The 21369-nt window shown below is 41.3% G+C and overlaps 1 long non-coding RNA gene across 1 annotated transcript; it reads left to right on the top strand.

Moving 5' to 3' along the window:
• Positions 1 to 3865: 3865 nt before the first annotated feature.
• Positions 3866 to 9580, top strand: LOC141494391 (uncharacterized). The gene is made up of 4 exons (XR_012470425.1): positions 3866 to 4887; positions 5611 to 5884; positions 6005 to 6173; positions 8970 to 9580. It is a non-coding gene; the product is annotated as an uncharacterized LOC141494391 (long non-coding RNA).
• The last annotated feature ends 11789 nt before the right edge of the window (positions 9581 to 21369 follow it).

Below are 21369 nucleotides of genomic sequence, written 5' to 3'. Positions count from 1 at the left end.
AGCAACCAATCCATGTATTTGTTAAGGGTCAGGGAAAGCAAAGTCAAAACCAAGAGAAGGTTCCTGCCCTCAGGGAGTATATACAATCTAGAGGAGGATACCATATGCACGTGCATGAATATACAAAGTACAATCAAGATAGCCAGAAGGTAATTTGTGGGGGAGAGGAAGACACAAAAAGCTGGAACTGGGGGTGGAGATCAAGAATGGCTTAATGTTGAAGACAGTTGTGGGGCTGTGTTTGAGAAGCTAAAAGGCAAATTGAGAAGGGCAAACATTCTAGGTAGGGGAGAGTGAAGTGATAGACATGGATTGTCATAGATGAGTCAATTTGTCTAAACTATGGAGTATGCAAAGGGATGAGGAACAAGATTGGAAAGGGGGGTTGAAGTTGTGTTGTGAAGAGATTTAAATGACAAACAGAAGTATTTGTACTTGATCCAAGAAGTAATAAGGAACCCTGGTATTTATTGAGTAGGGCAATAACGCCATCAAACCTCACAACACCCTGTGAAGCAGGAATTAGAGGGATTATTATTATTATTATTATTATTATTATTATTATTATTATCCCATTTTATGGATGAGGAAACGGAGACAGAGAGAGATCATGGGACTGACCTGTCCTGACAGAGTTAGGAGGTGCCAAAGATGGGATCCGAGCCCAGGTGCAGCCCCTCAGTGGTGATTGGACTCTTCCTCCTATGACTCATCTGTCTATTTATCCTCAAATTTCTCTCCACCATCCCATCCCCTTCTATTGATGAGTTCCTTCCAGGAACTTCTGGGGACTGACTCAGTCCAGTCACACCCCATTCCCCTCTCTTTATTTCTGACTCTCTGGGCTTCAGCACCACAGCCAGGGCTGGTATCTTCTTCACCCATCCCACTCCCTTTGCCTCATCCTCAAAGCGTCTCACTTAAGCAAATTATCACAAGTTCTCTCTCTCTCTCTCTCTCTCTCTCTCTCTCTCTCTCTCTCTCTCTCTCTCTCTCTCTCTCTCTCTCTCTCTTCCTCCCTCCCTCCCTCCCTCCCTTCTATCATGTCTCCAGTAAATATTTCCTCTATATGAAATGCTCCTTGGCTTTCAAAGATTGCTCTGCTTATAGGAAAGATGTGGGATTGCAGAAGGATGGGAGCCCCACCCACTGGACAGAATCACAGCTGTCATCCCAACTCCATAAGAAAAGAATGGAGCTCACCCTCATTTATACAACTAGAGTTGTTTCTTCATTCACATGAGACAGAATTGGTATCATTCTGCCCATGTAAAATCAGAATCACATTTCTTGTTCTTTTTTGTGCCTTCCTGAATTTTCCCTTCTCTCATTCTTACAGATGTTATATTTAAGTAAAAAATCAATTAAAATCTCATCAATTCTCCCATTATACTAGACATGAAATGGAAAACTCCTGTACTCAGGTATCATTTATTGATATAAGCATTCATTTAACTAATATCTAGCTCTTAACACAATGTCTAGCATATAGTAAGCCCTTAATAAATATTTATTGACTGGCTGATATTGATTGAATGACTATTATAGATAAGACACTCCTCTGGGTACTCTGGGGGATACAAAGAAAATCATCCCTAAACCTCTACCCACTCTGATGTAGTAGGCTACCACACAGAGAGAGGTGAGGAGAGACAGAGAAGTCAGAGACAGAGTCAGAGAAAGACATAGAGAAACAGAGAGACAGAGAAAGACAAAGGGGGGGAGGGAGCATGCCACAAAACTCAGATTCTCAAAGTTGGGGGGCATTCCAACAGTTGCCAAATCCCACCCCAATAACGTCTCTGTTCCCAGTGAGGGAGAACTCACTACTTCTTCAGGAAGTCCATTCTATTTGGGAAAGAGCAGTCACTGTTAGGAAGCCTAGTTTACATATGGCCCACTACAGCTTCATTGTGTTGCCCAGTTGGTGGGCACCTAATTCTTAGGCCAAACAGAAACCAGGTTTCCCCTTCTTCATATAAGACCTTTAGATCCTTGAAGACAACCATCATGTCCCCACCAAGCCTTCTCTTGTCCAAGATAACTGTCCTCATCTCTGTCAACAGACTCTCATAACAAACCATTTCAAATCCCTTCATCACCCTGGTGCCTCCCCAAAAACTCTCTAACTCATCATCCTCCTTAAACTGTGGTGCTCAAGAGCTCAAATATTTGAGGTGTGGTTTCACTGGATGAGGGAAGTGAGACCCATTCCTTGACTCTGAGTATGTCCCAGTCCAGGTTTGAAGGCCTGACAAATAGCAGGTTCCCTAGTTAATGTCTGGTCAGTATAACTCGGGGATCTTGTCCTGCCTCTTTTACTTCTGGAGCTCTCTGCTTCCTTCCTTCCTCCCTTCCTCCCTTCTTTCTTTCCTTATTAGTTTCCTTCCTTCTTAACTCTCTTTCTTCCTTGTTACTGTCGTAACCTTTTTTTACCTTCCTTTCTTCATTTTCTCTTTCTTTCTTTACTTCCCACCTTTCTTCCTTTCTTCTTTTCTATCTTCCTTCCTTCTTTCCTTTCTACCCCGTTTCCTTCCTTATTACTTTCCTTTCTTCCTTCCTTTCCTGTACCATTTGTGGCAGACAACAAAATGGACTTCACTTTAGGGTTTAGGTTTTAAATAAATTTATAGAATTTCCAAGGAAAACATAAGTCTTTGAGGGCTGGAATCACGGGAAATTTTGCCACGACTGACTGATAATCTGCATCTTTGGGGAACCATCCACATTGAGGATTGCCAGCATCTGGTAGAGTGTCTGACACACTTTTTAGTCTAGGGACATTGGTCTTCATGCTGTACAACTCCAGACTCTGAACACTTTCCCTGTCTGTCCCTGGGATAATCAGGGTCCTTGTCTCCATACATCAAGTCCAACCAAATTTCCACCTTCTGCAAGCAGCCTTTCCCAATCCCCCTTACTGAACATGCATCCTGTCTAGAACACTCTATCCTGTCTAGAGTTCCTTGGTACATACTCATGTGTTTCCTGTCTCCCCCATTAGAATTGTGTACTCCTTGAAGGAAGGTAGAGTCTCTGGTTTTGCCTTTCTTGGTATTCCTACACATAATCCACTGATTATGCTAGCTTATACTAGTTTAACAAATACTAGGGAACCAAGTGACTGATCAGGAACCTTGTTGAATTGGTCACATTCCCAGGTGACCTGTGACCTTTCTGGAGCAAGACTGAAGGGCAGAGAGAAGAGAAGGGAGACTAGATAAAGTCGAGGTACCATCAGGAAGGGTGAGCAAAGGAGAAGTAGCCACCTTCCCATCAATGAGGAATGAGGACCGGTGTGGAGGAGGACAGCATCAGCCAAGTCCCAGGGTAGCCTAGGGTTGAAGGATAACAAGTGACCCTTTTATGGCACCATTAGTTGCATCATCCACTCTCTGTTTGAGCCCCAAACAACCCCATGAGCTAGGTTATCCGTATCCTCATTTTAAAGGTGGGCAAACTGAGTCTCAAAGCAGCAGCTTGCCCCTGGCACAGCTAATTAAGAGGTTTTAAACACACTCATGGAACCATTTTCTAAAGAAGTCAACATCATTCCAGGGGCATGATTTGAACTCCAGTCTTCCTGATTCCAGGTCCCCACTCTAGTCCCTCAGTCTCACTGGGAGGATCAAATGAACCGACCCAAGGTGGTTTGCAAACCTCTTTCATGTGACCTTCCCTCATGCAATGTCTGGATACGGGGCTGTAGGGGAGCCTGAGAAAAGCCTGAACTTATGGCCTAGGCTAAACCCACCACCCCCAGGGACACAATGTACAAAGCCCTGTGTTCCTTGCTGCTCTGGAGGCAAAGGATGATACAGTCCCTGGCCTCAAGGAGTTGGCTCTCTTTTGGATGGTATAAATATATACAGATAGATACAAATATATGGAGATTAAAATCAGACTCATGAATGACTGACTGGGAGGAGATGATCAGAGAAGGCTTCTTGTAGGCCAAGGTCCTTGAGCTACACTTTGAAGGAAATGAGGTAATAAAGGGCAGTCATTCTAGGAATAACAGACAACCAATGCAAAGTCATGGAGAAAGGAACTGGAAGGCCAGGCACAGCAGGCAAATCACTACTCTGGCTGGTCACTGAGTCCCAACTAAGGAATCTGGGAAGGCAAGTTGGAGCCAGACTCTGGAGGCAAAAGTTCAGCCAAAAAGGGATGAGGAAAAAATAGAAACCGGCTCATAGTTCAAAAAGATGGTGCCCTAAACTGAGGGACAAGAATCAAAGAGGGGAGGGGTCTGAAGGCCTAACTCAGTGACAGGCAAATTAGCTATCAATTTATTAACATAAGCCAACAAGGCAGGACCACAATCCAGTCACACCATTAGGAGGTGCTGAGCTCCTTCTTGGACTCTTTCTAAAGAAGCCCAAACTTGGCCATGGCTTCTCCAAACGTTGAATCTTCTGCTATTTTCCAAGCATGTTTTCCTGTGGAAGTGTGGTCATGTTGCTGAGCCCTCAGTTATTAAGAGGGATAGATTTGGTGGATAATCAAAAAGGTGCCACCACCGACTTCTCATATAAACTGCCTTGATGTGGCTCAAGGGCCTTGGATATAGAAATACAAGAAGAAAAAGGAAGAGGGGGGCTGGGGAGGGCCAGGATGGGGGGGTTAACTGAGAGAGAGACTTGAGACAACTGCTCTTCACAACAACAAAAAGCCCACCGACATCACTCAGCTTTTTTTCATCCTGTTCCTGGGATACAGATTGACAGCCCTTTTAATATGAAATAAATCAGGCAGGATAAAGAATGTCTGCAAGAACATCCAGATTGAGAGCTGATTGACAGCACGCCTTGGAAAGCGCCTTCTGTTGGGAGGCGCCTTTGTAGCCACCAATGTGAAAGGACGTCAAGAACTTGGAGACGCATGGTGTGCTCATGTGTCTGTGTATATGTGTGTGTGAATGTGTGAGAGTCAGTGTGTGTGAATATGTTTGTGTGTATGCATGTGTGAGAGTCAGTGTGAGTCTGTGTGTGTGTATGTGAGAGTCAGTATGTAGGTGCATTTGTATGTGGCTATGTGTATGAGTCAGTGAGTGTGTATGTCAGTGTGTGTGTAAAACTGTGTGTGTACATGTATATGTGAGAATCAATGAGTGCATGTGTCAGTGTGCATGTCAGTGTATATATGAGTCTCTGTGTATGTGTAAAAATCAGTTTATGTGTGTATGTGAGAGTCAGTAAGTGTGTGTGTCAGTGTGTGTGAGTCAGTGTGTATGTCAGTGTGTGTGAGTCAGTGAGTATGTATGTGTGAGTCAGTGAGTGTGTGTGTGTCAGTGTATGTGTGGGAGTCTGTGTGTGTATGTATGTATGTGTGAGAATCAGTGTATGTATGTATGTGAGTCAGTGAATGTGTGTATGTTTGTGTGAGTCTGTGTGTATGTGTGTGAGAATCAGTGTGTGTGTATGTGTAAGAGTGTCCATGTGTATGCCAGTGTACATGTGTAGGTGTGAGAGTCTGTGACTTAGTGTGTCTATATCTGTGTGTGTGCATGTAAGTATGGGTGAATGCATGAGAGGCAGATTGTGTGTGGGTTTGCATGACCCAGAGAACAACCATGAAATGGGTTTCATTGGAGTTTTTTTCTCCTAGATGGAGAAGGATGAGGTCAGAGACAGGGCAGGCCAAGGAGAAGCACAGGATGCTCCACCTGGCTAGGCCAGCCCAGTCCAGCCCAACTCAGTCCAGCTGTGCAACTGGAAAGCATTTGGACCCCTAGAGAGCTTCAGCAAACTCAGTCCAGGGAAATCTCATGAAGTCCAGCTGCAGCTCACAGAGACATTGCTCTGGGGCATTAGTTACCAGTCACTTTTTCCCAGGCTCCAGCAAACCACTGGCTTACTAATGAGACATGACGCGTTTAAAGGTGTGTGTCCACTCGTTGCCACTGCTGAATCCTTTTACATTTTCCCCAGCATGAGATCGGGTTGGAGAGTGCCGCTACTTCCTTGGTTAACTGTCCGCTTGGATTTCCTGCACTGTCCAGGGTCGCCAGTTATCCTGTGAAGCTGACTCCATGACCAACTCTTAGATGGAAATGAAACAAGCTTCAATGACTTGCTAGCATAAGGTCTGCCCAGGAAAAGGAAACATCCGTGTGCCCATGGTGCAGAGAGATGAAATTCTTGAGTAGATGCACAGAAAAAGTAAGAGAAGTGAGTATTAGCTCAACCAAGGACCTACCACCATGAGTGGAAGTGGTTACTAAATGAAATGTACCTTGGACTTCACCATAAAGGGATTAGATTCTGGTTAAGAGCCATTACAACTTCCCAAGGCTTCCTGACCCTGGGAATATGTTCAGTATTTGACCTAAGTTAGAGTAAATGCTATGTTTTTTTAAATACCACCTGGGTAAGGCTGAACTAGAAACACACACACACACACACACACACACACACACACACACACACGTATCTTTTTCCTAGGGAGCCTCCTTAAACACAAATCCCTCCCAATAGGGCATAATTCTTAGCACAATTGTGTATAGGACAACATTACATCTAGGTTTTTCTATTAAGTGTCTGAGGTCAAATTTGAATTCAGGTCCTCCAGACTTCAGGGCCAGTGCTCTATCCACTGCACCACCTAGCTGCCCTCTTCAATGTGACGTGTGTGTGTGTGTGTGTGTGTGTGTGTGTGTGTGTGTGGCTTTTGCAAGTCAATGGGGTTAAGAGACTTGTCCAAAGTCACACAGCTAGGTAATGATTAAGTGTCTGAGGTCAAATTTGAACTCAAGTCCTCCTGACTCCAGGGTCAGTGCTCTATCCACTGTACCACCTAGCTGCCCCTTTCAACATGACCTTTGCAAGAATGATAGATCTCTCTCTCACCACATACCCTTCAATGAATCAAATGAAGGCAAGCCAATCTAGAGTATGTTTCATTATGTCAGACTACTAAAATCCTTTGAATCCAAGACCAAGAAAGCTAGTGATGTATTATCAGGGTTTCTCCAGGATCTAGAATAAAGTTTCCACATCTCTACTCCCCTTACATTTACTACAAAATGGCACCAAAGATCATGGCCAGTCAAAAGAATTTTTCCTGAAAATGCATGTGGGAAAATCCAGTGGGTAAAATTGCCTCTTGTTCAGACCACAGTATAGAGTTAGGTGGAGAATCCACAGAGCTGTCTGTGGGCGCCAATATCATAAACGGAGATCATGGAAGGATGATGATTTGGACTCAGAATTGGATAGAAGGAAGACATAGGTCTGGATTGCCTTTAGGAAATAGATAGTATATCCAATGACTCCCAGTTGCTTCTCCCTGAAGCAAAGAGTCATCTTTCTTTTTTTTTTTTTGAGTCATCTTTTTAACAGCAATGTTCTTACAGGGATGGGATGTGACTAAGAGTCATGGAATACCACCATTTCTAGAGTTGCAGGTCAACCAGAGGGTAATGGAGAAGTGCTTGGGGCTGTAACAGATTACCAATTGAGAAATGCACAGGAGAGGACCATAAAGGATGTCCTCAGAGAGAGTTATGGCCAGAAAAGACAATGGTCCTGTTATAGTATTGAGAGCAAGGGGACAAAAAAAACCAGTCAAGCCTTAGGATCCATTGATATACATTCCACGTCACTCCACAACACAGGGTGCATCACCTGGGGAGGATGGGTAGTGAGGCAGGGACAAGAATTGTGCAGAATGAGAATAAGAATGCTTGGATAAGTTCTGAGCTTTATAGTTAGAAAGAGAACCTGTGTCCTTAAGATCAATGAATATTGGAGAAAAATCCCAAAAAGCAATTAGGAACTTCTAAATAGTCACTGGGGTCCAGGTAGAGCCCTTAAAATACTGATCCTTCATATTAAATATTAAGAGATTATTATAGGGGCAGCTAGGTGGCACAGTGGATAGACTACTGGCCCTAGAGTCAGGAGTACCTGGGTTCAAATCCGGTCTCAGACACTTAATCATTACCTAGCTGTGTGGTCTTGGGCAAGCCACCTAACCCCATTGCCTTGCAAAAAAAATATCTAAAAAAAAAAGAATAAACTCATTTATATAACAGCCTAAGGTTGGTTTTACAATTATTATCTCATGTGGTAGGTTCTATTAGTATCCCATATTACAGATGAGGAAACTGAGACAGAAGGTGAAGTCATTTGCCCAGGATCACACAGTTAGTGTCTGAGGCAGAATTTGAATTCATGTCTAAGGCTCCATCCACTTCACTCCTAGCTGCTCCTCACTCACAACATTCTCTTCCAACTGTTTCACGTTCTCACAGTGTTCGCTCATCTCCCAATCTTTGACCAGCATCCCTAGTCTCCCTCAAAGCTTAAGTTCAATCATGTCTCCCAGGAGAGTCCCTCCCAATTCTTCCAGGTGCTCCCACCTTCTCCCCCAAATTAACCTTTATTTACTTTGTATAAATTTCCATGCCTCACATGGTCTGTCTTGATAGAGCATGAGTTCTTTCATTTTTGTCTTCGGACCCCTCATGGATAAAATGGTGTCTGACACTTACACCAGATACTTAGAAAATGTTGGTTAATTGGTTGATAGAGGCAAATCTCAGCTACAGTCCCTGAGAATAAATACAAAAACCAACAGCTCCAGCCCGCAAAGAGCCTGAATTCTACTGGGGAACACAATTGTTCCCCTTATTCTCAAAATAGAAAAACCAAGGTTCAAAGAAAATTTTCAATTTGTCAAGACTCCGAGTCATTAGGAGGAAATTACTTTTGTAGCAATTAATCACCAGCCTAAGATTGCCAATAAGCCTCATGCTCACATTATGACACATGATATCAACCGATCAGAATTACGAGGAGAAAAAGGTCCATTTTCGGTTGACCCTTCCTCAGTCAAATCAGTTGGAATCAATTGTAAGTCAGGGTGTATTTCACCTGATTAAGGGTCAGGTTCAATCATGTAAAAACACACAAAAAAATATGGATTTTAAAAATTGCTTTTTTATTGTCATTTTCCCATAACAGAGAGCTATGCAGAGATGGAACCACAAGTTTTATTTGGAGCATGCTGTATCCTCTATCTTGAGCCCTATACTTCTAAGATATCTTTAAGGATCACAGGCTTTTTTGGATAGCTTCAAGAATGAATTGAAAAATGCAGCAAAGCAGAAGAGCCCAACTGAGGCAGAGGGAAGAGATGAGAAAAAGCAGAAATCTTAATACAATAGCATATAATGATTTAGTTTGTCAAGATAACATTTCATTTAACCCTTACAACCACAGGAGGAAGTCACTGGATGTGATGGTCAACAAATAATACAAAATTGAAAGTGATGACAGTTTACCAGACAGGATATGAGAGATTACTAGTATAAACTTCTTTTCTGAATCAACTGTGTAAGGAGAAGTAATTATTATTCCCATTTTGGAGTTAAAGAAACTGAAGTAGAAGTAAAGTGACTTGTTTAGAGACTACCACAGCTAGGTAGCTACTTCCCCTCAAATATACCACTATTTCTCAAAAATTTAGACATCCTCTTATTCCTTTTTTTTTAGCATGTGACAAATTGCCTTTGAATAAGTGGTTTAAATTTAACCTCTTTCCCTGCCCTGGATGGAAGCCAATAATAAAGAAAAGGGAGAACAAAAATTAAGCCCTAGTATTTATTTCAGCTTGGATTATCTGTTCATAAATAAGGGGAGTGGAAATATCTTGCCTAAAAAAAAAAATCTGAGTGTGGCAGAGTACTGGACTGGGAGTCTAGGAGTCCTGGGTTCAAATTCTGACTGATTAACTAGCTATGTGACCTCTATAGAACAAGTGACTCCTCTCTGGGTCTCAGATAGCTCCTCTGTCAATTGGGAAAAAGGAGTTCTTAAACTGATCTTAAAAAATATTTTAAGTACTGAATTTCAATATATTTGTTCCTTTGTAACCCTATGTATTTTATTTTTTGTACTTTAACAAAGGATTCTGAGAAGATTGCCCATGACAAAGCCCCAGTAAAGGCTAAGAACCCCAAATCTAATTGAATAAACCCACTGAAATAAACTCAAGTTGGTCTCCTCTCCCCTACATCCCCTCCCACTTCACCTCCAATAAGCAGAAGAAACTGAACAAACCAAATTTAATCCCATTCCCCAAATAAAGAACAAATAGTCCCCTCCCAATAAGTAATACCAAGGCCACCAACAGGCCAACTCTGTTAGAAAAAGAGAGAGGGAGCTAGCATACTCACTCTGGTGAAAGTCCCATGCTGGGAGGGAGTTATTTCAGAACCTCCTAATTAGAACAATAGCTATTCTTGTATTTTCATCAACTCCCAATTACTCCTATGTGGATTGCTCACAGAAATTTTGCTTCCCAGCATATTTCTGTGGGTGCCTGCTTTGGGGAATGAAAACTAATTTTAATATTGGCCTAAGCAAAATTTAACCAGGAACATAAATCTATTGCTTAAAAAAAATAGGATCTGTTTGAACCTCTGTAGGTCTCCTGCTTTTTTGTAACATGGAGGGGACCTGGATTGCTGCCAATGGGGCAAGAGCTCCATAGCAGATTCTGCTGTATTGGCACAACTCCAGGCACTGTCCTAGCCACAACTTCTTCTACTTTCTGTATGTACCTGCCTAGGTAAATACAGAAACATTCATTATCAATTGTTAGCCCACTTACTAATGAATCTGTTGGACATGAAATCCAAAAAACTACAAAATAGTTCTTATTCTGGAGCTGTCCCCTTACAAGCCCACAGTTACAGTGACAGAGAAGCAGAAAGGGAGGCTTAAGGTGCTAAGACTCACAAGAGTTTTAGGAGACCTATGAATATAAACTTAGTTGTTGGCACTCTAAAGACGAGATCTTTGAACCAATGACCAACCAGTAGAAAAAGGAATTAAAGGATTAGAGGAATTAAATTTTATCAGTCTTGACATTCTCACTGTAAAGGACACTACAAGAAGAAGAAAGTTGTAATTTAGTGAAGGACAGCTCACTGGTTCTTTTTTTATTTTTTTAGTTTTTTTCAAGGCAATGGGGTTAAGTGGCTTGCCCAAAGCCACACAGCTAGGTCATTATTAAATGTCTGAGGCTGGATTTGAACTCAGATACTCCTGACTCCAGGACCGGTGCTCTATCCACCCCTAGCCACCCCTCACTGGTTCTTTTAATAGATATAAAGAAGTTGGTTTTCTTCTTGGGTCCTAAAGCAACAAGAAACACCCATATCTTGTCACGAAATCATCCCATATTGCAGGGCTCATGATAAGAACTTGTGAAAAGATCATCAAGAAGATAATTGTGGCCTATATGTCAATATATGATGCAGTGGTTGAAGATATAGAGAGATTGTATTTAGAATGGGATAAGACCCTCTAAATTGTGGTGTCGTCAAAACAATGGTGGGCATGGGAGAAGATATGAGAAATGTGTTGGAAAACATGATTCAGGAGTGAGAATCTAGATAAATTATGCACTTGTGGACTGTGGTGTACATAAAAATATGCCATTTTTAAGAAGAAAGTCACTGGACATGATAATCAAATAGCAATACAAAAATTGAAAATGATTACATTTGATGACAGGGTATGACACATTACATTTCTGAATCAACTGTGTAAAATAAAAGTACTAATATGTTAGCAGTAAGCCAAAAATCAATATCAAATTATAATAATACAAACATAGAGATATGGTGTGTACTGAGAGAGAGAGAGAGAGAGAGAGAGAGAGAGAGAGAGAGAGAGAGAGAGGTAACTCCAACCTAACCCATTTAAACAAGTTGCCAACTCCCCAAATGGGAAATGGATGAAAAATAGACAAAGACACAGTACCTCATTTTCTAAGAAATTTAAACCAATGTAAATCAATTGCCCCCCAAAAGGAGATTAAAGGAGCCTAGGAAACACCTTTTTCAATGAACTATTGACCCTCAAGGGGGAAATGTGAAAGCCATGGTTAATATAAGATTAAACTGTAGACTCATTTGTAAAGCTTACAGAGAATGGTTGTAAGTTAGAGAGGTATCATCTCATAAACACTGGGAAACATTTAGAGGGGAATAAAAGTTTACCCAAGCTTTTCCCAGACAATGAAGAAAAATCATCCCTTGGGCATTTAAGAAACCACAAGGATGATGAAAAATTGAATCCATTACTACTGATATGAACTCTAACATTACCATGCTTTATGGCATGCATGAGGAAAAGGAAATGATATAGAAAAGATGATCAGGATTGGACCAAGCTCACGCAAAATAAGAATATGTAGAAATTTTGAAGGTTTCAAGGGATCAGCTCTCCAGGTGTCTGAAAGAGGGAATGACACCAAATGCTTGGAATAAATCACAGACCTCATTATTATCCTTCCCCAAATGTCAATCTAATTGCTGGCTCTTAAGCCTACTTTCTCATCTCTAAAACAATGTTTATAAGAATAATCCATACATACACTGAGAGCATGCTTGATGGAGATGTAAGAAGGTAAAAGACAGGCATTTCCAAGAGAAATTCAACAACAGGCCACTGCATTATAGTTACCCAAGTTACAGGAAGATGCAGGAAATGCAAAGTCCTGTTACATTTATTGTTTGTTGCCAATAACAATGCATCTGATTTGGCAGAACAAAATTCTATCTCAAAATCTCTGTCTTCTCATGGCACCTTATATGTAGATCAAAATTATACAAGATTTCTTGAAGATGTTAGCAATAGCTTGAAGATGTAAAAACGGAACAATGGGCATATCCAAGATGTTTGCCACCATCTTAAAGACTATCAAGGGTGGGGTCACAAATCTAGGAAATTCAAATTCTCTCCATTACCTATGTTGCCTCATTCCTAACTTAATAAGATCTAGAGAATTGCCTAAACTGCTGAAAAGGGAAATGAGTGACCCAAGGTCACAAATATTAGGAGACACAGGTTCTCTCTATTACTCATGCTGCCTTCTAAGACTCTAATATTTCTCAAATTTTGGGATGTAGGATTCTTCATCTGTAAAGTGAGCAGGAATTTAAGGTGACTTTCAGATCTTAAATTTTTTGATTCTCTCTCTCCAGGATGAAGATAAAGCTACAGATTATATAATATTACAAGGATGAGGTTAAGCATTGAATGACAAAATCAGGATCCAAAAAGACCTGAATGACCTGGACTGGAATATTGGGCTACAGCCTGTGAGAATAAAATTAAGTAGATAAATTTAATATCTAGATTTAAATTAAAAATTTATGTATTGTAGGGGGCAGTTAGGTGGTGCAATAGATAGAGTACCAGTCCTGGAGTCAGGAAGACTTGAGTTCAAGTCCAGCCTCAGACACTTAATAATTACCTAACTAGGTGACCTTGGGCAAGTTGTTTAATCCCGTTGCCTTGAAAAAAACAAAAAAAAGAGTTGTTAAAAAATATATCCATTGTATAAGTCCAGCACTAACTAGCCATGGTTTGACAGGATGTATATAAAAAATGACTTGGGAATTTCATCGGACACAATAGAATAGGAACCAGTCATGTAACAAAACTACATGAAAACATGGAATGATAGTTTAGGCCTATTTCTAAAAATCATTGTTCAGATGAAGGGAAGAAAAAGCTCCACCATCCTCCAAATCATTTCAGCCCAGACCTAGAACATCAGGAAATACTTATCAAGCTAGTAAGTATTTATTAAATGCTATGGACCAAACCCTGTGAAAAAAAGAAAGATAATCCCTATCCTCAAGGTGCTTACATTCTAATGGGGTGGGGGGGGTGAGAAATAAAGAAAGCTGAAAGGCATGGATTAGGGATGGGGGAGAGAAAAGAGAAGGAAGGTACCCACTATGTACATGGTGGAGAAAGAAGCCAAGAGAGTGAGGAGCTTGGAGTCTACAGAGGAATGAAGGAGTGAAGATAACTGACCTAGACTTTCTATAAAATGGAGATTCCAGAAGAAACTGCCCAAATGGAGGGAGGGGCTACAGGACTAGAGATCTCCCAGGGTGAAAAGGCTTCTGAGTCATAAAGGAGAAAAAAGTCTGGATCACATTCAGTGAAAAGCACCATATTTTTAAGAGAGATGTGATCCCACAGGGACCCTGTAACTTTGCCATTTTGCTTTCAGAGGCAGGCCCATTCTCTACTCCCTGGTGCCTCCTTCAGGTTCTCAACTGATACTATTTCTCCTATTAAAGTTTAAATTATCATATATAAAATCTATATAATTAAATAAAATTACTTGTATAATTTATATATCTAGATAGATATGTATAAATATATGTGTATGTGTGTCTCTATATATACACATTTTTTCCTCATTACAACTCTGAAGGGTAAGCATTATTATTATCCTCATTTGATGGTTGAGAATCAGAATTTGGACTCAGGTCCTGCTCTAAGATGCAGTCTCCTTTCTTTTACAACATACTGAATTTCCTGAAGTCGGCCAAGAAAGACTCCCATTGCCGCCACCACCATCATTGTGCATTCCAATCTGCTTTGGGGTAAGGTTGCTTCTTTGGGAGATTTTCTTAAAATGAAGTCCCCAGGCTATGTTGTCTGTTCACACAGAACCTGGAAAGATAGATATTGGCATCTGTTCAAGATGTTATAGAAAGGTATCTCTGGAGGAGGTAGACAAGATCCCTTCCCACGCTGACTTCAATCCTTTTTCTTTACCTCTTCCTCCCATCCTAGTCACTGCCTTAGCTATAGTAGTGACCCCCTTCACCCAGGCAGGGCCAGACTAGAGCAACTGCTTTTGCCCAGAGTCAAGTCACCAAGAGGAAAGTCACTAAGGCTCCTAACAGGATTGTGGCACAAGATCATTCAAACATCACCCCAGGGTCAGCTAGGTGGCACAGTGGATAGAGCACCGGCCTTGGAGTCAGGAGTACCTGAGTTCAAATCCGACCTCAGACACTTAATAATGACCTAGCTGTGTGGCCTTGGGCAAGCCACTTAACCCCATTTGCCTTGCAAAAAAAAAATCACCCCAGCTCTTCCTCTCTCTTTGTCCCCCAAAGAGCAATCATTCTGGATCATGACTCCTTTTCCCAGTGTAGACACAGACTCCCCCCATTTGGGTCCAGAAGGCAGTTTGGGGAACCTGAGGGGAACCCAACCTGTGCCAGTGGTTTTAAAAGGCAGAACCCCACCCCCCTGAAGGATCTACCAGGCTGCTGACTCAAACCAAATTCATCTCCAAGGTGGAAATATGATCCAGTTGGGGCCCGGTCTTGATTTAATAGCATCCAAGGACTTCAGGACACACTTCTTAAAGAAACCATTGTAAATTCTTGGGGGCTAATTCTACCTCTGGATGGAGGGCAGGATCTGTTCCCAAGTACACGAGACTTTCTTGTAGCTAATAATTGTTATATCTTCTCTGAAATTTACTGCCGATGTCTCAATTTTAACAATTTAAATAACAAGCTTAACCAAGCAGAACGAGGCCCAGGCAGGCGGGCTCCCTTGATGAAAGCGGGACAAGTCTTATGTCTAAGCACATTTTTGCTCTGACATGAACAGTGACACCCAAAGATGAAATCTGGTTAAAACCGTAGCGTGAGCAGAGCTGAGGGCCGCCGTGACAGCTTCTTAGGCTAAGCAAAACAATTTCCAGTGAGGCTCCATAGATTCTTGTTAACTTTACTTAAGAAGACTGATTAGAGACCAAACTGATGAAAAAAGAGCCCAGGGAAGAGAAGCTGGAGGCTGCCAGGTGCTGGGGCCGAAGGGAGGGCCAGGGCCTGTAAGCCTTTCTAATGGACTTGACTGGAATCTTTGGTCTTGGTTACATCATTTAGTCCAGAAACTAGATCGATCTCATTCATGGTCAAAATAGTAATGAATAAAGAGCATTCTTGTTTTGCCCAGGATTGAACTGGTGAGAGTAATGGATGGGAGTGGCTAAGAGGCACTGAATGTTAAGAGCTGGGGAAGGTGCTTTATAGGTCATTTGGTCTGATCCTCTGAATGGACAGCTGGGGAGACTGAGGCCAGAGATGAATGGCCAGGCCAGGGTCAGAGAGCAGCACTGATCTCATTTGCTCTCATGTTCTCCACCATAACCTATCTTCCGAATTGCATCGCTGCCTCCTCCTGTCTTTACATGGCCTCTTGGCTTATCACCTTTGGAAAGATGAAGGAATCCCACCTTGTTGTCTAAAGAACAGGAGTGCAAGACCAAACTCTTATCACTTACTAGCCTCTGACTGTCTCCTCTATAGGATCTTAGATCCAAAGCTGAAAAGAATTTTTAATCCACCTAATTGTACAAATGAGGAAACTGAGGACCAAGACCTTGCTTGAGGTCCAGAAAGCTAAGTATTTAGAGATGAAATTTGAACCCTCATCTGATGATTCAAGAGGCACTGTATCATGCAGTACTAACCAAATAACATTTGTTTCTTATTTACTTCCTATCTTCCTTTCTTTCCTTTTCCTCTTTGGGGGAGGATCATTTCTTATTTTCAAAAGATACTTCATCCACAAATTAATTATCTAAGGGTCTAGGTCAGGTCTAGCTTCATAAGGATTCTGTGTTTGTGGAACACAAGAAAATTTAATGTTATCCAGGTGACATTTGACCCATAAACATATGGTACTTTTCTAGCCTTTCACACACACATTATTTCACTAGACCTTCACTATATCCCTGAGAGGAAAGCCATGGAAGTATTATAATTACTTCCATTTTCCAGAAAAGAAAACTAAGTTTGAGAGATAATAGTTCAATGACTCCTCCATGTTCATACATTTATTAAGTGTAAGATTTGAACCCAGATCTATTCCTAGTCAAAGCTAATTACAACACCAGTCACAGCTAATCACAGCAGCAATCAATCAATCAACAAAGATTTCTTAAGCACCTATTCTGTGGCAGGGATTTGTCAAGGTGCTAGAAATAAAAATGAAAGTAGTCTTTGACCTTTCATTCTATTTACGCGAGGCATATGCATTTGATCCTAGAGGTGATATGGACTTCAGGAAAATTGAATTTGTCAGCTTCGTGGAAGATGATTTGGGGAGGGGGAGCCAGGCAGGGAAGTCAGTTAAGAAGTCATTGTGATCACCGAGGAGAGAGGTGATAGGGCACCGTCTCCCATTAGACTGAGTTCCTTGAGGGGAGGGATTGTCTTTTGTCTCTCCTTATATAGGATCTGGTACACAGTAGGCTCTTAATAAATGTTTATTGACTGACTGACTTGGTATCTATGTGACCCTGGACAAATTACTGACCTCAAATGCAGACTCTTCCTACTATACTAGACTGCTTCCCATAGCAGCCGGCTGTCAGGGATGACTGGGATGATTAGGAATCAGCTGGCCAAAGTTCAATTCCCTATAAATTCATCATCAAGATGTCAAAAATCTCAGTATTTTTAGAAGAGATTTAAACAGTCCATTCATCAAGGGAAAAGAGCCAGGAGGTAACCTTCTCTAATAAGAAGCAAGGGGTTTCAGAAGCCTGGGGCAAAAGGGATACAACATCAATGCCAATCAGATGAATAATAGAAATATAACTGTTGGCTCCAATGAAGCAGCCACGCTGAGGAGTGGTGCCATCCCAGAGCAGGGAAAGGGGGGCATTGCCTATGGAAGGCTGAGACACCGGTGTGTGCTCTTAAGTATTTCTTCATCTCTGCTTTTATAATCCACAGAACTCCCCTACTGTCCTTTCCTAGGAAATGAATTGCATCTTTCAGATGCAATATAATTCTGGAAATGAAGTTGGAAGTTCGACTGACAGTCACTTTACTCTGGAAGAAATGAAAACCTAGAGACAAGAGGCTGTTTAAGCAGCTGTGGAAAATCATGGAAGTTTTCAGGAAATGAAAGATCCTAGTTCAGGCTCATGGGGAAAATAAAAGTGAGAGATTAAACAACTTGGTAAATAAAGGGATCATTGGTCTGGGTAGCAATAATGCCCACTGAAGACCTATTGGAAACTTCCCATGTTGAGGGAAATGAAGAGCATTCGGACACTTGGTTCCCAAACTAGATTGGTTGGTTTCCAAAAGAGCAGCAATGGGCTTTATTAGTCATTTTGCATCCACTAGTCCAGGACCATGTAGTTGTGAGTTGGAATTGAGGCCAGAAGAGAAGATGAACCATCCATTTCAGTTCTCATTAAGTATGTAATGGTTATCCAGTTTGGAGTATAAAGGCCTGCCAAGTACAAACCCCGGGTGAAGAGGGTGAGAAAGTTAGGCACCCCTGTGTTTACTGCCTCTAAGTTCTATCATTATTCACCAAATAAGCATAATTGCTCCATGTTTAAGAGGTGCTGGAAACAGCTAATTGCCTAATGGTTGGGAGCAATGAGGTGTGAGGCACATTTGGTGGGGGGAAAAAAGTAATAGCCACAAGTTTATTAACATTGAAGATTAAAATAAGCTATAGCCTCAGCCAGGCAGCTCTTACTGGATCCAATCCCATTATCCCCTAATAAGAGCATGGGGCTTGATTGGATGCCCCCTATAGAGAAAAGAGGGCTGGATAAAGGTCACTGCTTTAGCTGCTTGGGTAGCATCTCATGATCACAAAGGAAGTCCTGATGTTTGTCCCTACCCTCCAGATTCCATTCAAGTCATGAAATAGGGTGATACTCTGAAAAGAGTAATAGTTCTGGATTCTAAGGAGCTGGATTCAACCCCTCCCTCTTCTGCTACCTACTACCGATGTAACCTTGGACCTCCACAAGTCTCAGTTTCCTCATCTGTAAAATGTGGAGGTTGGAGTAGATGGTCTCTGAGATTTTTTTTGAAGAGTTGTGGAAAGGGGAGCTTCAACTCTAGGAGAAAGTTTGTACCTCTCTAATCTTAGTCATATTTTAGGAATTATGAGACATGACTCAGGTAGCAAAGCCTCTGTCAGAATGATGACAGCTGTTCACATTCAGAAGGCATGTTTAGTAAATAGGGGTTCAATCTCAGGGATCAAGAGGCTTTGCAATTGGTAGATTCATCTATGCAGGGAAATCACCAGCATTATCAACCTGCTAGTCACATACTAGCCAGATGTCGGGTAGGATGGGAAATGCACAAGTTAAGATGTGATGCTTGCTTTCCAAGCTTGCTGTTTGATTGGGGAGACAAGACCCCCCATTCACATAATAACCAAAAACTACCAAGAAGCATTAAACTATGTAGCATTAACTGTAAGCAAGTGTCATAAAAGGAAAGTCTTAACTAAAGATTAATGGAAATTGTTATCAATGAAGAAGAAAGCTGTCTTACAGAGAGGTTTCACTTCTCATCCCCAAATGACTAAAGCTGATAAAAGGTGGAAGTGGTCAATGCTGGAGATTCTGTGGGAAGATAGGAATACTGATAAACAGATGGTGGAATTGTGGATGAATCTGACCTTCTGGAAAGAAAGCAATCAACCAACGAACGAGCACGTATTAAGAGATAGAAAGGGGAATAAAAGTTGTGGGGGGGGGGGGGCAATGAAAGACTTCCTGAAGAAGATAGGATTTGAACTGAGTCAAAAAGGAAAGAAGGAAAGTAAGAAGTGGAGGTCAGAGTGAACAGTCATTTATTGACCTCTTAATAGAAAAAGCATTCCAGAAATGTAGTAAGACATAAAAATCCCAGGGATGGGACATGAGAATGTCATACGTGAAAAACAGCAAGAAGTTTGATGTAGCTGGAGAGTGTAGAAGAAAGCTAAGTCTAAAAAGGTCAGAGAGGTAGGAAGAAGCTGGGTTGGGAAGGTTTTACATTTCAAATGGAGGATTTTACATTTGTTCTAGAGGCAATAGGGAGCCACTATAGTATATTTTAGTAGAGGGGTGACCTGAGTAAAAGGAATATCATCTTGGTGGCTGAGTGGAAGGTGAATTGGAACAGGGAGGGTCTTATGCCCAGGAGTATAATTAGAAGATCATGACAATAAAGTTTATGGGAGCTGAATAGGGTCTGGACTAGATGTGAGCAGAGAAAATGGGATGGACAGGAGACATCATGAAGGCAGAAACAGTAAGATTTGATATTGAGATATTGATATGTGAGATGAGAGTCAGGGAGAGTCCAAGATGACATCCAAGTTGCAAGGGGACTGAAAGAAGAGTGGTGCAATTTGGCATCATGCTAGAAAATGACTCATGTTTATATCCTCTGATCTGATAATACCATGTCTGAGGTCAAAGTCAGGGAGAAATGTCTCATATGTACCAAAATATTTATTGCAGAATTTTTTGAGAAAGCTAAAAACTAATTGTGTGTCTATCAGTTGGGGAATAGCTGAATAAATTGTGGTATATGGAGGTAATGGATTACTATTGTGCTAAAAGAAATGATAAATGGGAAAAATACAGAGAAACTCAGGAAGAATTGTATGAACTAAGGCAGAGCAATGAAAACAGAATCAAGAAAACAGTAGATCCCATGATTGCAATTATATAAAGGAAATCAGCACAGAAAATTATTAGAACTGAGATCACTGCATTGCCCAATCTTAACTGTAGAGGATGGAACAACTTGAGATCATTGATTTAAAACTGGAAGGAACCATAAAGCTCATTTAGATCAATGTTCTCATTTGTTGGGCAAGAAAGCAACTTTCCTAAGGTTGCCACGATGGTAAATGGTAGAGCTGACACTGATTGTCTTGTCTACTTGCTCCAATCCAGGACTCCTGCTGCTTCACCAGTTGAAGGTGAAGCCAAGGGCAGAACTGTAACTAATACTTGGCACCAACAAAAAGAGATGTGTGTCCTTCCTTGCAGCACCTGTCACAACACATCTACCATTCCGTACCCTCACCCTGAATAGCAGCCCCAAACCACTTATATCTCCCCACCCACAACCCCTCAGGATACTGAGGTCCAGACATTGTGCTTCCCTTCTTACAGTTCTTATTTTCCTCCTAAACTTACAGGAGATAAAGGTCAGGCTAGCCTACCCTCCCAATATGACTATCTATATTCACAAATTCTCTTTTATGTTGTCACCTGTCACTATTATTTTTGCTTAGGATAAAATATTCCTACTTACCATCTACATCATCATCATCATTACCACCATAACAAAACAAATTTATTAAGTATCTACTATGGATAAGTTCTGCTGAGTACTTTAAAAATATCACTTCATTTGAACCTCACAACAGACCTGGGAAGTATATGACATTATTATCCACATTTTATAGATGAGGAAAAAGAGAGACTTAGGTGAAATGACTCACCCAGGTCACATAGCTAAGGAGTGTCTGAGATGGGATTTGAGTTCTGATTTTCTTGACTCTAAGCCCAATAGTCTTATAGAAGCCATATGTCATGCCCCTTTCAGGGCAACTCAATGAGTGCTACAGTAGAAGCAGAGCCACAAAAATATCTCTGTCTAGGAACACTAGTCAAGTAATTTTTCTGTCTCCTCTTTCGTGCCTGTAATCCCACATGGAGACATACTACCCCTCGGTAGCTCCCTAAATACCTTTC

Source organism: Macrotis lagotis, chromosome 7 (genome assembly GCF_037893015.1).
Source record: "Macrotis lagotis isolate mMagLag1 chromosome 7, bilby.v1.9.chrom.fasta, whole genome shotgun sequence".
Lineage (NCBI taxonomy): Eukaryota > Metazoa > Chordata > Mammalia > Peramelemorphia > Peramelidae > Macrotis > Macrotis lagotis.
This window is presented reverse-complemented; position numbering and strand designations above follow the sequence as displayed.